Here is a 20,469-nt window from a genome sequence, read left to right as displayed (position 1 = left end):
AAGTTCCACTTGAATATGTTCAATTTAACTTTTTTTAAAGAATTTTCCAATTGGTCTCCTTTGACATTTAAATTGATCACCTACCAAGAAAAAAAACCCACACTGAGAGTCGTTTGTGCTTTTCTTAAAGCTTCCTAAGATACTGCTTCTATTATATTTTCCAACAAAACCAAAAAAAGTAATTCTGCGTATATGAAGCTCTTCTAAAGAATATTTCTGCAAATTCTCATTTCTAACTCTTTGTATTTTATTATCATTGTTTCGGTAAGAAGGACAAAAGTATCTCATCATGGGGTTCAGTGTTCTCTCCCTCCGGTGGTTACTCTTACCTGGGGAATTACTGGGGAAATTCTCCTTCTCCTTTGGTTCCTTTACGGATCTGCACTCCACAGTTTCCCACAGTGGACACTGCCCTAATTCACAGAAGTCTTACTGGGTCATTTTTAATATTCTGAAGCTAGTAGTAGGATTCCTGATGTCCTCTGCAAAGTCCACTTGCTAGATGGACTTCGGTGTTCTTCCTTTATCATCATCAGTGGAGATAGAGTCAATATAGAAACTGGACTTCAGTGGATGATTCTTCTGGCCAAGCATAGATATTTACCTTGGGATGAGAGGGATCATGTCCTGGGTTCTGCTGATTAGCTCTGAGCTGGGTTTGAAGAAAGTCTGAGGTCTGCCTCAGATTGTGTTTGCAGATGTCACAGGTCACCCGTGAAATCAGAACACACACATTCCATGTTGCTATTGTTTTGTGTATTTGGCAAGTAGTGAGGCATTGAAGGCTTTATCTCCTCTGCCATTCTGATAAAAAAGAAAATAAAAAATTAATGACAACTAAAATGTTTTGCACTAAATAAAACTCTTAGTAATTTTGTCTTAGGAACCACAGAGCAAATGACTACAGCAGATCCAGCTGATTACTCATCCTACTCCCATTGGAAACACGGAGCTTTCCCCACATACCAATTCCTGATCCAAAGATATAAATGATTGACCCTTTATGTTAACTCACATTTGAAGAACACAAAGCCAAGAGATTGGTTTCTGTGCCTCGTGGTGCACCTCTGCATGTGAAGAAATGGACCACAGGCTAAGGAACATCACCACACTTCCCAATATTCAGCACACACTGCAGCTGGCAAATTCACTAGCCACAGTGCCTCTGGCATCTTTTCACTACAGTAAAAACACACAGTTGGCAGTGAGCTCTGCCGTCGCTATTCTGGCCATGGCGCTGGTCAGCATTGCTCTGCTCTCCCTGGTGTTGAGACATCTCTTCATTTGCTCCTTCATTCACAATTCTACAGATGCACAAACACGTCACTTCCAAATCAGGGTGTGAACCATTTGCACTCTAACACAGTTGAACATTTATTTGCTGCATTAAAGTGGCACTCCCATTCCTTTCTCACCAAATGCTTCACAGACTTGTTAAATTTTGCTAAATTAATATATCATCTTAAAAATGTAACATAGCTGTGCATTCCCACTACTACTTGAAACTGCTAGTTTTGCAAGCCAGACCCTTAACTGTGACAAGGTGGAGAATAAGTTATGAATTTTGCGATAGATTCCAAATTGAGCTCTCAGTTCAAGGCTTGCTTCAGCAGTTTCTGATCAGGAGACCTGTGGGGGAGCCTCATGGGGCAATGGGAGGTCCTGCCTTCCTGATGCTTGAACTCCCTGCCCAGTTCCCAAGGAAAGGCAGCGGTCACCATGTTTTTGGAGCTTTTTAAGTCAGCAAGAACTAGTGAGTTCTTCTGTAATTTTCCGTTGAGTAATTGACTTTGTCACGCTCAGAAACTCTATACAAAGGCTGTATGCACCCACATGTATGTATTTTCCACTAATAAGTGCCTAATTCTTGAAGAATTAGGTGGAAATTGAATGTTAACATTTATGGTGGAAATACCGATACAAGAAAAGACAAGAGTCAGCACTGGACCTAGGCTAAGGAGTTGAAACATGAGGTCTCAAAAGCGGGTGTTAGGGAGCAGGTAGAGGAAACATACAGGGTCATTTGCCTGGACTCTGCCCACACTCCATAAAAATTCAAGTGAAAGATCCAATGTCTGGATCCTTGCACAGCAGGCTGGTGGGCATCCAAGAGGTAAAGCTAGGCCAGATTCTGTTACGTGGGCATATTTTCACACTGTACTCATAACTGGTAGCTTTATAATCCTCTGACCTTGGTGGTAAAAGCTCCAGGAAAACCCTCTGGAATTTAGCCACATACGTTTGCTGTAGTCACAGGAGTAACTTCTGGCCTGAACACTTCCAGCCGGGGCACCGCATGATTCTCCAAACAGAGGAACAAAGTATATCCTACTCTTACCTGAAGACCTGAGATGTATTTAAAAATTGCACACTGATTTTGAGAAAATGCATACAGAGGGGCTGTGTAATCTCTGTCTTTGGAGTTTTTCAGAACTTGGCTGGGTGAAGCCCTGAGCACTCTGCTCTAACTCTGAAGCTAGTGCTGGTCTGAGCAGGAGGTTGGACTAGAGACCTCCAAAAGTTCTTTCTAATGTAAATTTTTCTATGATTTTACGACCCTATAGATCTCATGCATAGAAGAACCACCTACTGGCATTTGACTAAGACATTGAAAAGTACACGAATACCTGCCTTGCGACTAGCACTCGCTGTCGTGGCAGCAGCAATCTGACAAGGTATCAGAGTGCAACACCCAGATAGCCTGGCTCTTAAGAAACCTTTCCCAGAAAGGAACCTTTTACCAAGTGGTTTGAGCCGGCGTGGGGTCGGTGACCAGAAAGGCTTGCCAAGGCATGCTTCGCTTGGTGACACAGACTCCATGTGGGTCACATGTGCCGCTGGCTCGTGCCGCTGCCCTGGCCACCATCCCTCCTTCTGTCCGTCACTCGACAGCCCTTGCGCAGCCAGCACAGGGTGTACAGGAGGGACACGCAGAGGTTTTAAAAAAAAAAAAACCTCTCGTAAAAATAACTCGGGAGAGTCCTCACACCAAAGCTGGAAATAGCAGAGAAAACACCTCCCATGCTGGTTCAGAGGGTCCTGCATGGCGAGGAGGAGCCTCTCCTTGCTAAAGCTCCCAGTTGTCAGTTTGCATTTCGACTACATTGCTGCAGGCTCCCTGAAGCTGTAACTGTTCTCTCAGAGGCACTGTACGTTTACTAGCGATATAACAAGGTGATTCAATCAGCCATTTAATGCTCGCAGTGAGTGGCGTAGGAAACAAGCATCGCCATGTGCTTAATACCGGAGACAAGCTGCTGAGGTGGAAGGAGATGGTTAGATGTTGTGTTGCAGTCAGACAAAAACAAAAGCCTGACGGAGAAGTCCTGGGAGGGAGGAAGGGGCAGGACTAAAGAATGGAAAGATTAATGTGAAAGGAGATGCAGAGTCTTGAACAATTTGTGTTAGTGCATTTATTGAGAAACAGCAGTATCTGCTCAAATTCAGAACCTGCTCTAAACTGGAAACAGGTGTCATCTTTGAATGGGCTGTATACAGGTTTTCTAGTTCAACATCATGGAGCCTGGGAGAAATGCTATTATTTTTTTATGTCTTACATGAGAGGAGACAGAGTCGGGGGTGGGGACCGTTGAGGAATCAGAGCAGGAGGAGTAGAAAAATTCATGTGTGGTTTACAAGGAAGAAAAATGTGGTTAAGAGGGCTTTTTTTCTTCTTTTTAACCCCATAACAGATTAGGGAGAATATTACTGGCTAAGAATTTTACCAGAGGACCTAAAGAATGCATTCCTAAGCCCCAAATTTTTTTTTTCCTGTAGTTTCAGAAAATGTATCAAAGTGCTAGGGTATCCGATTATTCAGCCCCTGCTTTGGCATCATACAATACGAACGAGTGCCACACAGCATGGATTGAAGATTCAGAGAGGAAAAGCTGTTGGGATTTGATAGTGTTTTGGATCTCAGAGAAATCTAAAAATACCAAATACAGCCGGCACATGTGCAGTGCTTTAGCAAGCTGAACATCTGGGAGTATTCTCAAACGCTCCCCTTTTGTGTTGCTTGTTACGTTACCAGAGAGCAGCAAAGTGGAAATGAAAACTTAGCAGATTTTTGTAGTGCTTCTAAGTTCAGATACAAAGACATTAAAAACAATAATGGGAAAAATTAATATATGCCAGTTTACAGCCCCCAGTTATTCTAGTCTTAGAGGACACTTATGTGTGGTATGCTGCATCTCTCTCTAGTTTTCTGGATGAACTATTATGCTCATTGTGGAAGTATATGCACATTTAAAATGTGTACATCAATATTTCCCTTGTGGTGTGGTTTAACTGAGACTTGTGGAACACTTTGCAAACTCAAAGTGAACTTCACATAGTGAGGTAGAAACAGTAATCATGTCACCCACCATTCAAAGACATCACTTTTATTGACACAGTACTTGTTTTTGATACAATGATGTCAATGCAAAAAGCTTCCCTGTAACTCAAAATAAAGATCCAGGTCCAAAATAAAGCAGTTTTGCTATTCTATAGAAGGATTTTTGCTATAGACTTCAGTGAGGTGACGATTTCACTCAGTCATTTGATATTTGCTCATTGATTTATATTACACAAACTTATCTAATAAGACTATTTAAGGGAGTGACTACAACTGTATGTCTCTGGGTGTCATGCATGCTTAACAGATAGGGGTCAAAGAGTGTAGCATCTGCCCAAGGCTGTTTTCAAGTCTTAGACAAATAGCATAGTTTTGGAATCTTCTGGATCAAACAGTAACTTTCCCAGATATATACATATTAGAAGCTTTTATCAGTTAGAAAGGAATAGGATTTTGCCAGGACTGAACAGCAACAGGGACAAAGGGTGTGAAATGGCAGCAGCCAAGGCCAGAATCTGATTAAGGGGCCTGAAAGTCATCCAAAATGAAGGGGAAAACCCCTCTTCTTTTTGTTATTTTTTTAATGCACTTTTCAAACTGTTCAGCCACATGACTGAGATTTTTAAAAAAATCAATATAGGGTCTATGGTAAACAATGCAATTTAAAAAACAAGGATGCTCTTAGCTGAGTGGATCTTTTCTTTGGACTCTGTCTTTCTGCACATCCCCAGGTGGGCAGTTGGTGCTATCTCCTGGAAAATAAACACTTATGGAAATAATACTCTGAGGGCAGATCAGCACAATACCCCTAAGTTCACACTGTGTTGGTCTGTAAGTAAACACAGAGCTATGGAGAAGGCCAACCAAAGAACTTCTGAATAGTCTCTGCTATATACTTCTTTCAAAAATGAAATGACTTCCAATTTCAGAGGGATGAAGGCAAGGTAAGAACATGAAAGAGGATCCTGTTTATCAAGGGCTTTGGCTTCCATATGGCCAAAAGGTATTGTAAGAAATGCCATCATCTTGTAAGGTGAAAACAAACTACCTTGGACAAAAACATATCAGTGAATACTGACCACATAAACTGACTTGACAAGACCTTTGCTGACTTTCAGAGAAATCCCTAAGTTACAGAGAAATAATATACTAAAGATATAACTCAAAAGATATATTCATTCCACAACAACATCTTCTACATTCTTACAGACTAAGTAAAAATCCTGTCATCCTCCAGTGATGTGTGCTCTGCTTTTGCAGGCTGGCCTGCTTACACAGTCACTGAGACAGAAAGATAGAGGAGGCAAGGGGATAGGAGTACCCATGTCCATGTAACAAGGCAGATTTTGTATTAGAAGTGAATGCATGTGTATATTTTTATGTAAACTAATAAGAATCAGCAGGAAATTTGCACAGACCCTGTGAGCCATCACTTAGAGAAATACAGAATAGAATCATAGAATCGTTTAGGTTGGAAAAGACCTTTAGGATCATCAAGTTCAACCGTTAACCTAACACTGCCAAGTCTGCCATTAAACCATGTCCCTAAGCAACATATCTACAGATCTTTCAAATACCTCCAGGGATGGTGACTCAACCACTTCCCTGGGCAGCCTGTTCCAATGCTTGATAACTCTTTCAGTGAAGAAATTTTTCCTAATATCCAATTTAAACCTCCCCTGGCACAACTTGAGGCCATTTCCTCTTCTCCTATCACTTGTCACTTGGGAAAAGAGACCAGCACCCACATCGCTACAACCTCCTTTCAGGCAGTTGGAGAAAGAGAGAAGGTCTCCCCTCAGCCTCCTCTTCTCTAGACTAAACAGCCCCAGGTCCCTCAGCCGCTCCTCATAAGACTTGTGCTCCAGACCCTTCACCAGCTTGGTTGCCCTTCTCTGGACAAGCTCCAGCACCTCAATGTCTGTCTTGGAGTGAGGGGCCCAAAACTGAACACAGGACTCGAGGTGCGGCCTCACCAGTGCCGAGTACAGGGGAACAATCACCTCCCTGCTCCTGCTGGCCACACTATTTCTTTTACAAGCCAGGATGCTGTTGGCCTTCTTGGCCACCTGGGCACACTGCTGGCTCATATTCATCCAGCTGTCAACCAGCACCCCCAGGTCCTTTTCTGCAGGGCAGCTTTCCAGCCCCTCTTCCCCAAGCCTGTCGCGCTGCATGGGGTTGTTGTGACCCAAGTGACCCAAGGACCTGACACTTGGCCTTGTTGAACCTCATACAATTGGCCTCGGCCCATTGACCCACCCTGTCCAGATCCCTCTGTAGAGCCTTGCTATCCTCAAAGAGATCAACACTCCCACCCAACTTGGTGTCATCTGTAAACTTACTGAGGGTGCACTCGATCCCCTCGTCCAGATCATTGATAAAGATATTAAACAGAATTGGCCCCAAAACTGAGCCCTGGGGAACACCATTTGTGACTGGCCACCAACTGGATTTAACTCCATTCACCACCACTCTTTGGGCCTGGCCATCCAGCCAGTGTTTTACCCAGTGAAGAGTATGCCTGACCAAACCATGAGTAGCCAGTTTCTCCAGGAGAATGCTGTGGGAAATGGTGTCAAAGGCTTTAATAAAGTCTAACTACACGACAATCACAGCCTTTCCCTCATCCACTAAGTGGGTCACCTGGTCACAGAAGGAGATCAGGTTAGTCAAGCACAACCTGCCTTTCATAAACCCATGCTGACTGGGCCTGATCAACTGTTTGACCTGTACGTGCTCCATGATGGTACTCAAGATGATCTGCTCCATAACCTTACCTGGCACCGAGGTCAGACTGACAGGCCTGTAGTTCCCTGTGTCCTTCTTCCAGCCCTTCTTGTAGATAGGTGTCACATTTGCTAACCTCTAGTCAACTGGGACCTCCCTGGTTAGCCAAGACTGCTGACAAATGATGTAAAGTGGCTTGGTGAGAACTTCCACCAGCTCCCTCAGTACCTTTGGGTGGATCCCATCCAGCCCCATGGACTTCTGTGTGTCTACATGGTATAGCAGGTCGCTAACCATTTCCCCTTGGATTATGGGGGCTTTATTCTGCTCTGCTTCCCTGTCTTCCAGCTCAGGGGGTTGGGTACCTGGAGGATAGTCAGTCTCACTGTTAAAGACTGAGGTGAAGAAGACATTAAGTACCTCAGCCTTTTCCTCAGCCTTTGTCACTATGTTTCCCCCCACATCCAATAAAGGATGGAGATTCTCCTTAGCCCTCCTTTTGTTGCTAATGTATTTATAGAAACATTTTTTATTGTCTTTTACAGCAGTAGCCAGATTAAGTTCTAGTTGGGCTTTGGCCCTGCTAGTTTTCTCCCTAGATAATCTCATGACATCTTTCTTGTCCTCCTGAGTTTCCTGCCCCTTCTTCTAAAGGTCATAAACTCTTTCTTTTCTGAGTTCCAGCCAAAGCTCTCTGTTCAGCCAGGCTGCTCTTCTTCCCCGCCAGCTTGTCTTTCAGCACATGGGGACAGCCTGCTCCTGCACCTTTGAGATTTCCTTCTTGAAGAATGTCCAGCCTTCCTGGACTCCTTTGCCCTTCGGGACTGCCTCCCAAGGGACTCTGTCAACCAGGCTCCTAAACAGGCCAAAGTCTGTCCTCCAGAAATCCAAGGTAGCAGTTCTGCTGACACCCCTCCTTACTTCTCCAAGCATTGAAAATTCTATCATTTAATGATTGCTATGCCCAAGATGACCTCCAGCCATCACATCACCCGCAAGTCCTTCTCTGTTCACAAAGAACAGGTCTAGCGGGTCACCTTCCCTAGTTGGCTCACTCACCAGCTGTGTCAGGAAGTTATCTTCCACACACTCCAGGAACCTCCTAGACTGTTCCCGCTCTGCTGTATTGTATTACTAGCAGACATCTGGTAAGTTGAAGTCCACCACGAGAACAAGGGCTAGCGATTGTGAGAATCACTATAGATTATAGAATATTTCATCTGCCACTTCATCCTGGTTAGGTGGTCTGTAACAGACTCCCACCACGATACCTGCTTTGTTGGCCTTCCCCCTGATTCTTACCCATAAACACTAAACCCTATCATCACCGTCGTTAAGCTCTAGACAATCAAAACACCCCCTAACATACAGGGCTATCCCAGCAGCTCTCCTTCCTTGCCTACCCCTTCTGAAGAGTTTATAGCCATCCGTTGCAGCACTCCAGTTGTGCGAGTCATCCCACCATGTTTCCAACTATATCGTAATTTTCCTGCTGCACAATGGCTTCCAGCTCCTCCTGTTTGCTGCCCATGCTGCATGCATTGGTGTAGATGCACTTCAGTTGGGCTATTGATCCTGCTGCCTTTCTGGGGGGAGAACCCCTAATTCCTATGTGACTGTTCTGAGGTGCTTCCGTGGTTTCTAACACATAACCTTTGCATCTTTGCTGCTGCATGGATGTCCATCCCCTGCCTACACTGAGACAGCAGACTGAAGGACCTCACTAGCACACTGTCCCTCAAACATTGGTGTGCTGCGCCCAGGCTTATCTCTAGCGAGCTTGGGTTTATCCCTTCCCCCTTCAAATTGAATATGTTGATTAGAATATAGTAATTCACAAAGACAACACTTCTTGAAGCTCAAATATTTTATAATATCAGTTTATGGTCTTGCAAACATTGAGCTAAGGAGGCAGGTGCCCTGAGCAGTTGTGTAGGCTAGTACACCCAGCCCCACAACATGGGAGACTGCTGGCTAAACACATTCCCTGGCTCAGTGGAGCTTCTCGGCAGACCTGTATCGATCTTTATAACTATTTTAATAATCTAAATTTAGCTGGGATGGACTTTCCAACAGTATTTGCCTCCGATCTATTTAAGTTAAGAATTTTAATTAGGTAGTCATCAAACAGTAACTGCTTAGAAAAGTCACTAATTGTTTCTGTATGTTCATCCTTAACATGGTGCCTATGGGCACCATTTACAACAGTCATTGTATGCCACAGCCACCAGCAGCTATCAAACTCAGACTCTGTGAATCAAAACCACTGAATTCCTCCCACCGTCAAAAATGAGGAGGCTCTGCAAAGCTGTTAGGACCAGCCACAAAGCATACATTGGGTATTGCATCCTCACACACAAAATGGTGGCCAGGGAGTTACAGTTTTGCTTTCTCAGTCCCCTTTCCCTAAAACAAAAATAGAAATAAACAAATAACCTTTTCCTTCCTTACCCCTCTGCCCCCAGTGAAGACACCAAAATGGGATCAGTGCAAAACTAAGCAATAAATGAAACGGAGTATTTGGGGGGGACCAGGTCTTCCATGTCCAGATCATCTTTAAAACCTCAATAGGGAGAGTTACAGGCAGGCTGCAAAAGCTGAAGAATGGCCAGATCACAGGATTTGTAATTAAAGTGAGTACATGGTGCTTCCTCGCCGAAAAAAAAAAAAGAAAGATGAGCAGCTGTCTCAGCAATATTAGAGTCAGCGAGGACTCCCAATGAAATCAGATACTCATCTGCAGAGAAAGTGAGTACCATACATCCATCAGGCAGGCATGTGTCACAGCTAGTTGAAGAGAAATGGCTTCTAGAAAGTTAAGCTTCCTCTGAAACCTCAGCACATCTATTAATAAGGGAGAATGAAAAGAAGGCTAGAAAATAAACTAGAAATACAAGCAGTAGTCACCTGAGGCTGCACATGATTAACTTCACTAAAGCACATTACATGCCTCTACAAGGAGAAAAATTCAGAGAAATACTTTCTTGCATTAGATAATGGTAAAAATAAACTGGTGCAGCTTACATACCCATGTGTAACAATTTCAAGACTCAGACAATTATTTGGGACCTGACTCTGGTTTTACACCAGTTTTATGTTGGTATAACTGCATTTATATTGGGATAAGTTTCAATAGAGTAATTGCACACATCCATCAATTTAAACAGACAGAGATGCTCCCAAGCTTTTGTCTAAGTTCTGAAAAAATACTAGGGCTTGTCTGAAGAACTAAGAGTTCCAAATTTTATCCTGCACCGTGCAAATATTATTTTACTGTTGCAAAGCAATGTATTCAAGACGGTCAGTAAAGGAGCCTGGGAGCCAGAATAATAAGCAACACAGTTTTCAATAGATGCTGACCTGAGAGGTCTCAGAGACAGGGAAATTCACACAATTGGGTCTTTTCTCTCTCTGCTCTGCTGCTAGCACTATGCCTCATATCTATTCTGCACAGCAGTAGGGTCGACACGTACCTTCCCCTGGCACATCCCAGCCGAGACCTGCTGTTATCACCGCTCGGCGAGCGCAGACCTTCCTTCTTGCCTCACACACTCTTTCTCGGCAGGTTTACTAAGGTCTCATCACCATTTCGAGCTATGACTCGGAGGTCTCCTTTGCTGCCACCCAAGTGGGTCCCATAATGTGCTGACAGCCGCATCCGCCTCGCGGACTCGCAGAGCGGGCGCGAGGGGCAAAGGTGCTAAGAAGTACTTTGGGACCGATGTGCTGGGTTTCCTTTGAAGCCAAGCAAAGGGGCCAGCAGTGAGCAGCAAAGATGGAAACATCAACCCTCTTTTTTTTTAACCACAGAGAACTTTTATTGTGTCTGTGTTTCCATAATGTTTCTAAACAATATTATGACCTGAAAGTGAAACAGAATTAAGTTGAATCTAATTTAAAGTGCTTCAAAAAGAGGTAATTGGCAAAGCAGACTAACAATATTACATGCCTGCAAGACAAGGTGCTTTTATTTCTCCTCAGTGGGGAACCAGACTTCCATGCTGTACCGTGCCTCTTTCTTCCTCTTGCAGGCAGGAGAACAAGAGAAGTAATAGCATCAGGCAAATGTTATTCTTCCTTTGCCTTGGAACAGGCACCGCTTCCCAGGCAAGTGAAATTGGTACCGTTCTGTGACAGTCAAATAGCAATTAATCTGCACTCCCTCCACAGCTAGATCCAATGGGGCTTCCATCTGTCCACCCTAAAATGCACGGCGGGCTGGGATCCACGGGGAGATAAGCCGTTCTTGCTATTCCTTCTCATGCAGACGGCATTGCTGCAAAGCCTCGTGCAGTAAAGAGGCTGAATGGGCCATTGTAGCCCAGCCCTGCCCTTCTCCGTCCTGGGAAAGGAGGACTTTGTGAGCAGGACTATGCCGAAGGGCTTGGCACGCTCTCCCTTTTGGTTGCATAATGCAACTGTTTAGAAACTGATGCGGGGGCATAAGCTGGGCCCGAAGGCAGAAAACTGCCCACAGCTATGGCTGGGATAGACAGCACGTGTCCTGCGTGCAAACCCTTCCACCCGAAACACAGATGACAACAGACTAAAACACCAGTACACAAACATACAAAGAAACCTCACTAACAATTTATATCCCTCCCGAGGATGTCCAAGACCTGAAATTAAAGATTTACAACATAATAAAACTACTGTATCTCCGGAAGAGAGAGTCAGCATGGCCGTCTTGGGTCCAAGGACAGGTGAATCTCCTTGCAGGTTAGCCATGGGAAAGCTCAGCTTTTCACCAAACCCAGCAGCCTAGGGCTCCTCCGCAGCTGCCAAGGACCGCGCAGCAGCACTGTGGGGTGACCCATCTCAATGGACCACTTCTGCGAGGGTCGGGTGTCACCCTTCTGGAGGTGACCTTCTCCCACTTGCCACTGACTGGTTCAGGTTCTGGTTCAGATCAGGTATCTCATTTTCCATGGCTCTGACTAGGGGACATGGATCCTCTCCCTTCTTCCACTTGAATCCAAGCTTCTACAGTGAACTTTCTTTTCTTTCACTGCTAGTTTTTGACCAGATCAGCATTTTTGGTCTCAATTTGATAAGCTGACATGGCTTAGCAGCAGAATTTTTGCAGGGCTTCTTATTAGTAGTTCTTATAAATGGGATGAATTAATTATATGGTATAAATTTACACTGCATGTCACAAATTTGAGGCTTTTGTGTTTCCAGCAGAGCAAACATTCTGAATTTCCCAGGCAAACAGCTCTCTTCTAACTCACAGGTCCACCCATGTAATCCATCCAGCCCTGGCAGCAGGCATAGCGTGCCCTCTGTTACAACACCCCAAAGCAGCAGAATTTTTCTGTTAGCACAATACAACAATTTCATTTCTAATGATCTCATAAGGCTATGCTCTAATTGAATTTTTGATTTCTTTTATAGTATTCAATCCTGCAAGCTGCTAAGCTGTACACTTAAAGAAGCTGCAAGATGAGCTTATAAAGTTTTCTACATTTGCCTGTTTTGTTTATAAAAAGAGTGTATAATGACATATGTTCTTTGAACCAGCTCTTAGCAATTAAAGTTGTTTGCTAATAAAAGTTTGTTGGTTTCATAATAGAGACAGAAATGTGTAACTGGGCTATACAAGCAAACTTAAACTCGTACTTCAGGCTGATCGTTTGTGTTCCTCACTTCATCTCTAATACATTGCAGAATATTTTACAAAAAATACTTTACACATATGAAGCTACAAAAGAATGCTATTAATATTTAATTAATAACTAGAAGACTCATTACACAGTCCCAGATTTTGTAAATTCATCTGTATAAAATGTCATAAACATATCACATAGGTAAGTTTGCACGTCTACGATGATAGGCTTGCTTACAGGAATGATTTTTGACAATAAAAGAACTTACTGCAGCTCTGGCTTTGTCAGTATGGTACTCTTGCAAAATAAAACGGACCTCAGGAATGCTGAATTTTAACCTACAAGACAAAGCCAGGCTGAGAAGACAGTGTCAAGTGAGAAGTTTGTAAAGAAAATCCAATTGAAAAAAAAGGCTTTTAGCGAGACTGCAGTGAAGGGAAACACCTACATACATCAACCAAGTGAGGATTTGTTCCTTTGTCCAATAAAAAGAGGGCATATTGCAAAAGCACACTGCATAATCAGCTGAAGGAATTGCACTAGTTTGTTTTCTGCTTGACGAATAATTAACATGCAGTTAATTAAGAGGAAAAATGTATGCTAATGTATTCAATAGTGAAGTTTTTAGCTACTCCTATATATGTTTTAGCAATTGAATGTGTGCAAAATAACTTATTTTGCAGGAAATGGGTACTAGTTGAAAACATCAGCTGTGCTTAAATATAATGTCCATTGTGTGTTATCATTTCATGACTAGATAGAACTTGTAGTTGCAGAAAACGTATTACAAAAACTCCATATCCTTCTGCACCAAATTACATAAAAGTGAGCAGAATCCAATTGAAATTCAATTAAAAATGAGATAAAGCAGAAGCATAGACCTCGCTTATATATGGGACTTCCTCCAGCTTCATCCTTTGCATTGTCAAAACTCAAACAGACGGAGCAGAAGGAGTGCATTCAGTTCTGAAACTGAAGCCAGAACAACAAGCAGAAGATCCAGGCAATCTGCTGTGTTCCTCACAAGGAGAATTTACAAATAGTGGGAATGTTTTTAATTGTCCGTCTCTCACAAAAAGAAAGGAAAATAGCTTAATGGCAACACAAACTTTTAAAGTCAGACACATCTAGGAGTATTGTGTTAATACTCCGCGTACAAACAACAGGTGTAAAAATTCAAGCACCAAAAACTAACATACTGTAAAATCAGGAGGGGAAAAAACAGGAAAATCAAACAGAGAGAAATACTGGGGCAGATTTACTTCTGTAAGTAGCCATAGATGCCTTGAGCGATATGGTACGAAATGTTTTCTTAGGAGTTACTGGAGCTGAGTGCGTCAGCCCTTCTTGTTCACCTTTCTTCCCTACCCCTCCAGGATAGACCCTACCACAGATTTATTCGTGGCCTGTGAAAATATGATCCACATGATATGTGTTGTTTATAGACATTTGAATTGCAACCTGGACGCACGCTTTTAGTTCACGTATTTCAACAGGCAACTGTGAAACTCATTGTCTTTCTAAGTAGGTGGGCTAGGCCCTGAAGCTTTCTATAATCTGTAGATCAGTAGTCTACGGTGCCTACAAAATGTCCTCCCTCCCCTTCTGGCAATCAGTGCAATTTCCCTTCTTACTAGGTATAACCCAACGATCCCGATGCAACACTGTCTGCGGGGGTAGGATAGGTTTCTACCATTTGCAAATACATTGAGTTTTGCAGCTGTGCTCAGAACAATCCTCCATATAGTAAGCAGGCTCCAAGGTGCTCCACAGCATCAGAAACGGTAGGTAGGCACTGACTGAATTTTGATACGACTGTGGCACTTGCCAAGGAATGGGGAAACAAACTTTTCCCCAAACCCTATTCTGGACATTTATTTTGTCACAGCTATGTTCACCTACAATCCATGTGATTCACGTATATGCTTTGGTGTGGGGCAGAGCATATGCAGCTAGTACACACGTGACCTTTTGTGCCTAAGCAAATGCATATTGAAAAGGGAGCAACTATAAAACCTATATATTCAAATGTGAATATTATAATATCGTCTTCATAATTATCATTCCCCTTGCTAGTTTCCAAGATGCTCTGGGAGGATCAAAACACAGCTGCTTCCCTACTGAGAATTTTCACACTTATACCAGCCCCAGGTTTGTTTCCGTCCTGGCCAACAGACGGCTTGGAGCTGCTGGTCCCTGGGCATGGCAGAGCTACGACTGTTGACTGTTACTTTCGAAAGAAGGCTAAAAACTGACAGGCTGTTTGAATACAACTAAGGAGGAAAAAGGAAAAGGACTTTGCTCAATCCAAATGATGGTCTTGCAAATCTTGACTGTTTTCCTTTAAGCCAACTCCAACCAGCAATTTTTTTCCTCGTTTCTACAAGAACATCAGCATTTGAAACACCAGTGTGGGCTTAAGGAGAAAATGGATTTTCACCATATGAACTGTATGCATAATTTCCAGATAGGAAATGGCATGTTACTTTATTCACATACATTCACATTCATTTATTCACATGAAAAATAGTTCATATTCTCAGCTATGATTGACATAAGGTACGAAGAGGATTTCTTCTGTAAAAAAAGCAAACAAATTACGAGAAGTAGGAAGCAATAAGGTTGTTTATTAACACTCTTCTATCTTCACCCTTCTGCCCACCCCATCACCCATGAAATGGCATTCCAAATCCTTGACACAAAATGATAATATATAATATCAACCATACGTTCTCTGCCATTCCCATCTGAACCTCCAGCACTGCAAATGTAGTCATCTTCTTTCCACAGCGGGAAATAGCAAACATTCATACTTGTGCATTACCTTTATTTGGCACTCAAACCCCTGTGAAGTAGAAATTTTGCCATTTAACACAATCCCAGCCTCACAAAATACAGCCTTTCGAAGGATAAAGAAAAGCCTACAGTCTCTGAACAGATTCAAGACACTTTACTAGCATTCTTGCAAGGCTTCTGTTTGATTTGCATGATTATTCAGGTGATGGAGGTTAACTACCTTGAGCAATGGGAGGAAATCAGACTATCATCTTACATGCACAAATATGCATAGATTGAGGTTTTTTAATTCATTTCCTGGAAGATTATTGGCAATGCCTATAGTAACGCCTATTTTGCTAATTTTAGCTTTTATTACAATCATCTCCAGGAAACAGCAACATTCCCAGAGATATTCCTTGAGCAGAAAAGAAACTACATTTACGGAATACATTTCTTGTTGCAAATTATTTACCTGAGGCAAAAAAGTTTATCAACCTTTCTAATTTGGTGGCACAGTACAAGCTCCTGTAACATGGTGAGCTCAACAATTAAGTGGTTGCACTGTTTGATGTTTAAAAAAAACCATTATACAAGCAGTGCTGAATGCAAGGGTAGTTTTTAGCCATTTACATCAAGGGACACCATCATGCTCATTTTATTTGTGCAAGTTCTGGCACTGAATTAAACAAGACTGATTTTTTTCCCATGGTTTGGGTCAGAGATCAGGAAAAAGAAGTTTAATGAAAAATTTAGTCAAAGTAGAATTCAGTTGCATGTCACAAAGATCTCAAAGTTTTTAAAGAGCCGCAGGTAACTTCAAAGATTATTGGACAGCTGTGCTGGACTCAGAAGGTGTAAATTCTCTATCACAGCACGGCACGGGGAGGAGGAGCGATATCTGACTCTCCAAGGTTCAGTAAATGTGGAGCAATTGTAATTAATCTTAAGTGACTCGTGATGCAGTATCACTGTAGCACAGGATGGATGACAAGGAGGTATTCCCAGGAGAGAGAAGTGAGTAATTTGGTGCCTTCTGGAAAGTGTTCAGAGACATAAGAGAGAAGTCTGACTTAGCAAATGTCATGGTGCATATAGAATGACTAGAGGTGAGCCAACGTCCTGCCGGTGACACCGAGGACAGGATTCCCTCCTGCCTGTTTACTAGTGATAGACACAAAGCACTTTCCCTGATCCACCAGTTAGGGAAAATTCCTCCCTGACCGGCATTATCCCCTTCCTCTTTGTTTTATAGATTTTAAAATAAACATGTCAAATGAGCAAAGAAGTGTTCGCATATTTCCGGAGATTGCAAGAAAGCTTGCAAGGGTCTGTGCCAGGTGAGTTATTTCTGTATAGATGCTTATGGCATAGAGGACTGGTGTGGTACATCCTCAAAGATGAAGCTTCCCAAAGGGATGCAGAGAACAAAGATAGGATGGAGGGAGTGGGAAGGGGCAGGGAAGCCCCTGGACTCCTGAGTTGCGTGCAACAGGCAGTCTGCATACAGGTGGTCCAAAGGGAAAGCCATCGAGAAACACTCACTGAGGGACATTGGTGTAGACTGTGCCTGCACAACTCAGCACCGCCTGGAAGCAGCCTGAGGTTGCAATGTCAGTTAGGGGGTCTTGTCCTGCACTGTGAGAAACTGGGATTAGGTTCTGGTGGGGATTTGGTGATTCATTTCCCCAGAAGATTTTCATTTAATACCAACAGAATATTTTTTTTTTTTCTTTTTTAGAGGTAAATGTGTGATGCTTGGTAGAACTTAATTAATTAAAGTTGGCCAGAAGCCAGACCATCTTGGTCTGTGATTGTTTCTGCTTTTATTAGCTGAGGAACATTGGACTGATTCAATACTTCCACTGGGAGCACTGACACACATGCCAGGTGCTCAGGGAGGTGCCGTTTGCAAGAGGGCTCTTCCCCATGAGTCTGAAAGGGATCATGAAAAGACTGAGTAGCCTGGGGAATCGCTGAGCCGCTGGGCGTATCCCCTTTCAGAAGAAATGCTATCTATTATTTACAGTCCTCATAGGCATGCTAGCTGTTTAACCGCATGGATGAGAGAGACCTGGTCCTGCCTTTGAACAGCTTTGAAAGTAAATTATGATACGGTACAATATGATAAGATACGATATGATACAGTACAATACGATACGATATGATACAATAGCAAGAGAGAGTGGGTTTACGAAGGAAGGGCAGGGAGAAATCAACAAGATGCTCTGTCATTCTTGATAAATATATATGTGTGCAATTGTGTGTATATAAATATATATATGTTTGATCTATACAAAATGTATACAGAGAGATACGTTATTTAGCTGTTTAACTCTCACTTCCTTTCCCAGAAGCTGTTTGTGTGTTTGTAAGTTTTCCAGTGTTTTCTGGTGGCAGGCCCATATTACACGTGAAGAAGCGTCTTTTCTAGCTCAGAGAGCAACATTCCTGCTTCTGAAGTCAGCGTCCTTAAATTCAGGGCCTGCTCATGGTGATCTCTCACCCAGAAGTTTTAGGTTACTGATGTTGCCTCTCATGTGCTTGTGGCAGCTGTCACAATCAGCCACAAAAGTACCTGTATTCCAGCAACATCAGAGGCGATTTAAGTCAAATCATCAAAACCAATTAAAACAAATAACTAAGCATACCAAAGAATGCACTCAGCCTAAGATGCTCTAGTAGACCAAAGCATCTGTGCACCCAGCTGTTTGGTGTACAAAGCAGATGTGACAAGATATTTGGATCTGGTGCTGTTTATGTATCAGGAGATTTGGGCTGGATGGATTCACAGGCTATAACAAATGTCCTCATTTATCCTCGCTTGTTCCTATGCTATAGCCTATTCCAGGGGATAGACATGTGGCATCCAGAGAACCCCACATATCAGGGACGCTGAAATCTAGTATGTTTGCTGAGAGATCTCTATAAAAGCCAGCTCAGAGAATAAAAGCTCTTTGTGAAGCTTCTAATTCTTGAAAATGAATTTTTTAAGTCTTATTGAGAGCATGTTCAGTAATATGGGATATAACAAAATTATTCTTGGAGTTCTTACACAATTCTTATTTAACAAAATTCCCACAAGCTTATATGCTAATGTGTTCTGACTCATGGGATTATATAGTGTGGATCTCCTAATATTTGGGATTTCAATTCAAGTGCTGATTTTGGAGTCAAATGCTTTGTGAGAATCTCATTCTGCCCTCAACCTCTTACCCCCAGAGTTTCTATCTCTTCTGGTTGCAGAGAAAAGCCTGAAAACATAACCCATATTAAGTCTCAAACACCAGACTGCAAACAGAAATACACAACATTTTTTTTTTTTTTTTTTTTTAATCTCCTGATTTTTAGCACTTAGAGTTGGCAATATTGCAACTGGAATTTGGTTTGAATGAAGACTGAGGGCTGAATGCCAACTTGCTCGCTCGCTCTCTGAAGAAAAGCAATGCCTGGAAATGCCTGGAAACGAAGGGCCTGATTCACAACTTCCTTCCAGGCAGCTCATGCTGCCTTACCCTGCCTATAAGCCTAGATCCAAATACTCATGCATATTCCAAACTAGGTCCAAGTCCAAATAGTACAAATAGTCTCTTTCTTTAGAATGTGCTAACCTCAGGTCCAAAATGCTTTCATTTCTGTCATATGTGAAATCTGGCTCCGTTTTAAATAAGGCCATCTCTGCTTAAAACCCATCTCTAAAACCTCTGAAACAGAGTACATAGAATAAACTGAGGATGTCTTTTAAAAAATAATGTTTTTTCCCCTGTTGTGTCTCCTGCAAGTGTTGCCGTGAGTAATATGGTGCAGCAACAACTGAAAAAGCACTGCTTATTCCCTCCCAGTAAAATGGCTTCTGAATTCACATGCCTGGACTGCAGTGCTTCCTCAAAGCCACCAAACACTGGAATTCAATAGAAAAAGAAAACCTGGTTTCTACTAATTTCAAAAATTTCAGGAATTTTAGTGAATGTAGATGTTATCTACCAAAAATTTCCAGTCTTTTGGTGTGTCTACCAATAATTTCATCTCCTCTTTTTTGGACCAAAAGAGGTTAATTTGTTGATTTCTTTTTAATTAACAAGAGATTATTTGGAGGGGGGGGAGCCTTACATCTCCCCCACACCACCCCAAATCCTCTGTGTATCCAGATACACCAGATCACCAAGGATGAACTGTGTGTGTGCACGTTCCTGTACTGCCAGCAACATTCCTTACACTGCTCAAACAGCACAGGCTTACAGCTTAGAAAGGTAAGTAGTACCTGTCTGCTTTCAGGTCTATGGCTCAGTTTTGGGGCTCTGGGCCTCAGTGTGCTCTGGTCAGCCACAGTGAACATTTTGAACAGTGCAAACTATTGTAGAAATCATTTCATATTAAGAGTTAACATGAAACACTCTTTTTACAACAAAGGATGTTGTTGACAAGGTGACAAGTTTGATCAGTCACATGAGATGGAACCGGTGCTACAGGTTTTGAGTATCGTCTCCTGACAACTCATGCATTAAGCCACAATATACTCATATATAGATTTAGCGCATTCAGGAATCAATGGGAAAGGCAGTACATCATCTGCTCTGAAGGCTCAAGTTTGATCGCTGCGATCCATAAGCATTGTCCTGGCGCTCTCCTCCATAATGAATAACATAGCAGTGTCTGGGACCGCTCGCCATGCCTCAGAAAGGCTCTTCAGCGTAGCAACAAGTAAATAATTCCACTTTGTCCTGATGTGGTGCGTTTCCCAGGGCAATCCCCTCCACCACTCCTGCAGCATGCTCTCGCACACAAGCAACGCACGAGGAGGGACAGAAGCTGCCCACCGCCGTTCTCAGAACTGTCTCGCTCATCGGCTTTCACTGGCAAGCACAAGGTTTCTGCAGGAGAAGTGTATTATCTCACCTGCTAGGGTCTGGTGTCACTGAAATACTTTCCATCAAAGGGAAACCTCTGCAAAGCAGCAGAGCACAAGGGCTGGCTGTCGGCTTAAACTTTTGTAATACTTAACCCTTTTCCTCCCCTCCA

The 20,469-nt window shown here is 42.8% G+C and overlaps 1 long non-coding RNA gene across 2 annotated transcripts in view; it reads right to left on the bottom strand.

Moving 5' to 3' along the window:
- LOC138684681 (uncharacterized) overlaps positions 1-20,469 on the bottom strand; it is a 29,991-nt gene that overhangs the window by 8,719 nt on the left and 803 nt on the right. For both annotated transcript variants that reach the window (XR_011323923.1, XR_011323922.1), the window contains exon 2: positions 330-804. This is a non-coding gene — a long non-coding RNA (uncharacterized lncRNA). The remainder of the gene's footprint in view (positions 1-329; positions 805-20,469) is intronic.

This window comes from Haliaeetus albicilla, chromosome 3 (genome assembly GCF_947461875.1).
Source record: "Haliaeetus albicilla chromosome 3, bHalAlb1.1, whole genome shotgun sequence".
Lineage (NCBI taxonomy): Eukaryota > Metazoa > Chordata > Aves > Accipitriformes > Accipitridae > Haliaeetus > Haliaeetus albicilla.
This window is presented reverse-complemented; position numbering and strand designations above follow the sequence as displayed.